The following is a 7,193-nucleotide window of genomic DNA, read 5'->3' on the forward strand; positions in this document are numbered from 1 at the left end:
CCGTTGATCTCAAATATAGAAAGGATCTAGCCTGGACGGGTGTTCCTTAAGTTATCGAGCCTTCCAAAGAATATGTGTTTATTAAGGATTTAGCCCGGATGGGTAATTCGATTGGGGTCTGAATTTAGCCTAGACTGGTAATTCAGATCCGAGCTCATTGAGAGTGCTTTTCGTTACAAGGGATTTAGCCTGGATTGGTAATCCCGACATCACTCCATGAGTTTATATTACGGAGGATTTAGCCTGGACTGGTAATCCCACCGTAAGATGTGAGGTTCGCGGGAGTGCGCACATGAAATGATCACTTGTATGAATTGACGGTGAATAGGATATCCATCGAGATTCTAAGAAATTCAACGAGATTAATATGAGAAATGAAATAAAAGGCTCTTGCCATGATACATAATGTATGTTATATGATAATATTATGATGCGTGTGAGTTGTCATGTTTGGACGAGTGCGATGCTAAATGATAGCACCGGTAAGTACTCGAGACCCATGAACACATGTTTAACATGTGAAATGAAATGGACTTATGAAGAGGGTGCAAATGAATGAATGATATTTATGAGAATAATTTCTATGACAAATTTGTGATGGTTATTATCTTGTTGCACCATGACAGATTTGATATAGCAGCATTGGTCCGACTTTGAAAATCCACTAAAAATAGTAGAAATTGAGTTAGAAGCTTAATAAAATATTAAATTAAAGCTTAATGAGTCTTTGTTTCACATGAAGGAAACGGTGAAAGCAAAAGAATTCTGTATCATGAGATATTTGAATTCTTGTGAGACAGAGTCGGAGTGATTCCAGACTCCCCTGTCTCAACTTTGGAAAATTACTAGAAAAAAATAATTATGAGCTAAAATTCATATGAATGAAATTCTTAATGAGTCTTCTTTCAGGATAAAGAAACGGGAACATTACCCGAGTCTCGTACTATGCAATAAATAAATTTTAGTGAAGAAAGGTCGAAGCTGTCAAATAGTGAAACAGGGGAGACTTTGAATAATAAACTGTACTTATTTGCTGGACCAAAAATTCTAAAAATTTTATGATAAGAAGATATATGAGTCTAGTTTTTGGGAAAATTAACGGATATTAATTTGGAGTTCTGTAGCTTAAGTTATGAATCATTTATCGACTATGACTCGAGTAGACAGCTTGACCAGAATATGAATAAAAGCATAATTATAGTTATTTTACCTAAGAAAACATGTTATTATAATGCTTATTATTTTCATATGGACTTACTAAGCATAAATCTTACTCCTCCTTTCCATAGTTTTAGTTTTGACAGGTCAGCTCGAGGTTGGAGATCGTCGGAGGCAGCATCACCCTATCGAGCCTTTACCCTTGGAGTATTGACATGTATATGTTAAACATGTTCAAGTGAGTGGCATGTATAGAGACTTAGTTTTTCTATGATCGATGTTGTTGTGATTAGCCAAATGTATTGGCTTATAATGATTTGTTGTATGTAGCCATGAGATGTGACTTATAATGATTTTGGCCTATAAGCCTATTAATCCATGATATGTGTAAATGTCTTGTGATGGGGATTTGTAATTATGCTTGTTCACTATGTATAAGAAGTATATGGCATATATACATGGTGAATGCCTTAAGACCATTCAAGGTGGTCATGGCCATGGAATAAATGTGTGATATGGTAATAAGTTGTTAATGCCCTGAACATGGATGTTTAATTTATAAGTTAGTAAACATAGTATAATGGTATAAAGAGTAGAAAGGGGTGACTTAAGGCTTGGAAAATAGCCTATTAGGGTCCACATGGTTGGATACACGGGCGTGTGTCTAGGCCATGTGTGACACACGGTTCCTTCCCATGGGTGTGTGTTATGGCCGTGTGTCCCCTGCACTTAAAATTTTAAGTTAGTACAGGACACGGGTAGGTCACACGGGCGTGTGCCATAGCCGTGTCCCAAAGTCAGTATTGAACACGGACAGGCAGCATGGGCATGTGCCATGGCCGTGTTTAAAAGTCAGTGGTACCCACAGGCTAAGGGCATGGGTGTGCCCCAAGCCACACGGGCGTGGGAGTCCACACGGCCCACCTACACGGGCGTGTGGCATTCCAAAGCTAGAAATTTATTAAGTTGCTCAAAGTTTGCCAAATGTTTTCGGTTTTGTCCCGAACCGCCTTAATGTAGGTTATAGGTTTCAATGGCCTGTATAAGGGACGATACGTATATGTTCTAGAAGTTTTAATTTTGGGCAAAATTTGGTGAACCGGTTTTGTATGTTTATGAATGTTTAAGTCTGGTAATGCCTCGAGCCCTGTCCCAGTGTTGGATATGGGTGAGGGGTGTTAGAAGTACTCTTGGTTCCTTTGGGTTCGACAATCCGGTCTTGCTAAAGTTATACTACTGTTCGATAGGTACACTTGCCTTCATCGTGATAATAGTTAGTTCCAAGAACGATTAATTATAAATTTTTAAAACTTGTCACAAATATCACGTATCAAGTTTTTGGCACCGTTACCGGGGAACTATGATATTAGGAACACTCAATTTTTATTACTTTAGCCATTTTACTTTATTTGCAATTTAAATTTTTATTTTCTTTTCTAATTTTTCTTTTATTCGTTCCTGGCAGGTTTTTATAGTGTATGACTAGAAGAAACCCGTCGGGACCATTACTGTTTGATAGTGAGATCGATCGCACAGTTCGTAGAAACCGAAGAGAAATAAGGCAAAGCTTAAGATACACAGAGGGAGAACAAGAGGACGATATTTCAACCACAACCGAGGAGATGGCTGAAAACCAAGAAAATCCGCTACCTTCTGCAATTGCTGCTAATCAAAATCCTGCTCCACGTACTATGTATGATTATGCTAAACCTTCTTTAACAGGAACTGAATCGAGCATAGTTAGGCCTGCTGTTGCTGCAAATAATTTTGAATTAAAACCTAACACCATTCAAATGATCCAACAGTTTGTTCAGTTTGATGGTTTGCAGGATAAGGATCCCAACGCTCACTTGGAAAATTTCTTAGAGTTTTGCGACACTTTTAAAATCAATGGCATTTCTGATGATGCCATTCGCCTAGGAACAAAGCTAAACAGTGGTTAAACTAGTTACCACGAGGGTCAATCACTACTTGGGAACAAATGACTGAAAAGTTTTTATTAAAATATTTTCTGCCAGCTAAAATAGCTAAATTACATAATGATATCTCCTCTTTTGTACAGATGGATTTAGAAACACTCTATGATGCATTGGAGAGATACAAGGACTTTTTGTGAAGATACCCTCACCATGGGTTACCACTCTGGCTATAGGTTCAAACGTTTCATAATGGCCTGAATCCTTCGACTCGACAGATGATTGACGCAGCCGCTGGTGGAACTATCAATAATAAAACACCTGAGGATGCTTATGAATTTATAGAAGAGATGTCACTGAATAATTATCAGTGGCAAGTCATAGGGACAAAATCAACAAAAATAGCTGGTGTTTTTAACGTCAATTCAGTCACCATGCTCTCTAATCAGGTCGAACTTTTGAACAGAAAAATTGACGATTTTCTTGGTTATTCATAGGTTCACCCAGTAATGCAGTGTGAAGCAAGTGGAGGTGGATCAAACAATTCAGAATACCCACCCTATGGATACAACATGGAGAACGAGCAGTTAAATTACATAGGTAATAATCCTCGATCTCAAAATAATCCTTATAGTAACACTTACAATGCAGGTTGGAGGAGCCACCCAAATTTTTCATGGGGAGGCCAAGGAAATCAGAGACCACCACCACCTCCAAGCTTCCAACAACCACCCTACCAACAGGAGAAAAAATTTAACCTTGAAGAGATGTTAACAAAATTCATCTCGGTTTCAAAAACTCATTTTCAGAATACCAAGACAGCACTTAAAAATCAACAAGAGTTGATCCAAGGGCTCGAAACTCAGATAGGTCAGCTCACTAAATTGATATCTGAACGACCATAAGGTAGTCTGCTGAGTAACACTGAATCTAACCCAAGGGAGCAAATCAATTCAATTACCATTCAAGATGAGGAATGGTTAGTTGCACCTGAACCAGAACTGAGGCAAGAAACTGTGGTAAGTAAAGATAAAGGTGAGGTGGACCACAATGACCAGAAACTGGTAAGTAAAGAATACAAACCTCGTGTGCAATACCCAAACGCGTTAAGGAAAGACTGCACAGAAGAATAATTGGGTAAATTCCTTAAATTATTAAAGAAGTTACATATTAACTTATCGTTTATTGAAGCTCTTTCGCAGATGCCAAACGAAGTCAAATTCTTAAAGGAGCTTTTAACAAATAAGCGGAAGTTGGATGAGGCGTCACATGTGGAGCTAAATGCGGTTTGCTCAGCCATACTACGAAATAAGCTGGCCAACAAATTAAAAGATCCAGGGAGTTTTACGATTCCTTGTTTAATTGGTAGCCTAGATGTTAATAATGCTTTGGCTGATTTAGGGAATAGTATCAATGTCATGCCTTACAAAATGTTCAAGCAACTAGGTCTTGGGAAACCCAAACAAACTAGGATGAGTATTCAATTAGCCGATAAAACAATCAGATTTCCTAGGGGGATTATTGAAGATGTACTTGTTAAAATTGACAAATTTATATTCCCAGTTGATTTCGTTGTTCTAGACATAGAAGAGGATAGTAACGTTCCTTTAATTTTAGGGAGGCCCTTTTTAGCAAATGCTAGAACAATAATTGATGTTGGCACAGGTGAACTCACACTTCGTGTGGGAGATGAAACAATCACCCTTCAAGCTCGTAATTCGAGTAACACATCGAAAATTGAAGGTGGTTTTATAAATCATTCTACTACAACTGACAATGTGGTGCAACCTACTTTGCAGAAAATAAGTTCGAAGAACCTACACGAGCTATGTTCAAGCAACAACAAAGGACCTATCTTTGAAGAACGTAAGCTACAAATCGAAGAACCAGATGAATGGCGGACACATAAATCGAGGACACACGATAAACCAAAACCATGCTATGACGAGCTCAATATCGACCAAATCAACTTAAGGTTGGAGACAAAGTACTACTAGATACAGCAGACCCTCGTATTGCCACTTCTGAACCTAACGGAGCAATCCCTCTTACGGTACTCAGTATTTTCCCATATGGTACAGTCGAGGTAATTCATCCCAAATTCAGCACTTTTAAGGTAAACAGTACTCGTCTTAAACCTTATGTTGATAAAATTGATAGCAGGGATGAGGAGTGTAAACTCCTCGCACCACCATGACCATATACCAGAAAGGCAAGTCGAGCTTAGACTATAAATAAGCACTTCTTGGGAGGCAACCAAAGCACTAACGGTGTTAACTTCCTTAAATTTTAGTCTTTAACATTTAATTCACTAACTGAGTCACTGAACACAGGATTTCCAGAAACACACGGCCAGGCACACGGATGTGCTGTAGGTCGTGCACATACCACAGGATGCAACACGACCGTGCGATACGGTCGTGTAAAAATAGGGCAAAAACATTTCCCCAACACGGGATCCGATAAGTTGCCACGGCCGTGCGACGTGGCCGTGGGCAATCTTGCCAAATTAACACGAGCGTGCAATACGACCGTGCCCACCGACAGTGGTCGAGCCTGTCAAAATAACACGGGCGTGTGCCTGTATACACGGGCGTGCGCCTGTATACATAGGCGTGCAAGAAGCGAAACAAAGATTAACACGGCCGTGCAACATGGCCGTGTACACTAATGCACCCAATTTTGAAAACCACGAAATGCACGGGCTGAAATGATGGCATAAGGGCGTGCCCCACTGCCGTGTGCCCCAATCTCTTTATAAACACCTATTATTTATTTTATTTTTATCTTTATATTTTGAAATTACTTTTTATTTCTTTTTAATACTAATTTACCTTGTGATTTTATAATTTTTATTCTGCTATTTCTTTACGAGTAATTATGCTTCTTTATATTTCCTAATAAGTTCCTGATTCTATCACAGTTATAAAGAGCTCCAAAGCTCATCATCACTTAGGAACTAAAAACTCCACTGGAAAAGGTTCTCCACGACTGCCATGTCCTACTCGACCACGACCATAGCTACTACCAGATATAATATTCTTTTGGCGTAGGACTTAGGGGCTAATGAACCTCTACCACCACCGGAGTATCCTCCTCCAATCTTATCATTGCCTTGGCTGATTATTCTCCATAACTCCAATTCAAGGAGTTCATTCATCATTCAAGAAGTTTCACTTCTCTCTCTATCTTATAATCTTATATCTCTATTTTTTAATAAATCTATCTTTGTACATTGAGGGCAATGTACATCTTAAGTGTGGGGGGGTCCTTTATATCATTATCAGAAATCCTTGAATTTGGTCTTGTTCTTATGTGATCTTCTCATATCACTATTAGAATGAATTTTAATTAATTTATGATTTTTATTGATATGTCTTGAATTAAAACATAGACATTTATGCATTGATTGTTTAAACTTTAAGACATTAGGGAATCAAGCATGATAAGTTGATTTTTAAAGAATTAAAAACTTTTAGGTTACTTCCTAAGTTTAGGTATTATCTTGAATTGAAATTCACTAGTTTAAACATCAAAAGCCATAATTTTTGTGAGATCTTGAGCCTATAGAGCTTATGTTATTTCTTTTATGCTCACTTTTATTATGAGTGTGTCAGTATTGACTTGTTATTCTAGAACTTGCTTGATTATGCATGTTAAGACCACACCATTTGATTTGATATGACGAGATGATAAAGGCACTTAGGTTTAACCCACTCACTCCACAAAAGTCTACCTTCATAATTAACACTTAGTGAACCCCTTTGAGCCTAACAAGCCATTAATTGATTTACCCTCAATATTAACCCATAACCCATTATTGTTGAAATCCCCTAATTTTCTAACGCCCCGTACCCGAGACCATTGCCGGAGTCGAACACGAGGTGTTAACGGACTTAATTCATTAATTAAACAGCTCATACAATTCATTTTAAAATTTCCAAACAAGCTGGCTAACTGCATCACAGTCGCTTTAAAAATCATATCTCGAGTTTCAAAACTCGAAATCCAATTCCATAAATTTTTACTGAAACTAGACTCATATATCTATCTACTAATTTTTTTCTAGAATTTTTGGTCTGGCCAATTAGTACAGTTTATTAGTTAAAGTCTCCCCTG

The 7,193-nt window shown here is 38.0% G+C and overlaps 1 non-coding gene across 1 annotated transcript; it reads right to left on the reverse strand.

Moving 5' to 3' along the window:
* Positions 1-3,188: 3,188 nt before the first annotated feature.
* LOC128289760 (small nucleolar RNA R71) lies at positions 3,189-3,294 on the reverse strand. Its single transcript, XR_008279404.1, has one exon. It is a non-coding gene; the product is annotated as a small nucleolar RNA R71 (small nucleolar RNA).
* Between the last annotated feature and the right edge of the window lie 3,899 nt (positions 3,295-7,193).

Source organism: Gossypium arboreum, chromosome 2 (genome assembly GCF_025698485.1).
Source record: "Gossypium arboreum isolate Shixiya-1 chromosome 2, ASM2569848v2, whole genome shotgun sequence".
NCBI lineage: Eukaryota > Viridiplantae > Streptophyta > Magnoliopsida > Malvales > Malvaceae > Gossypium > Gossypium arboreum.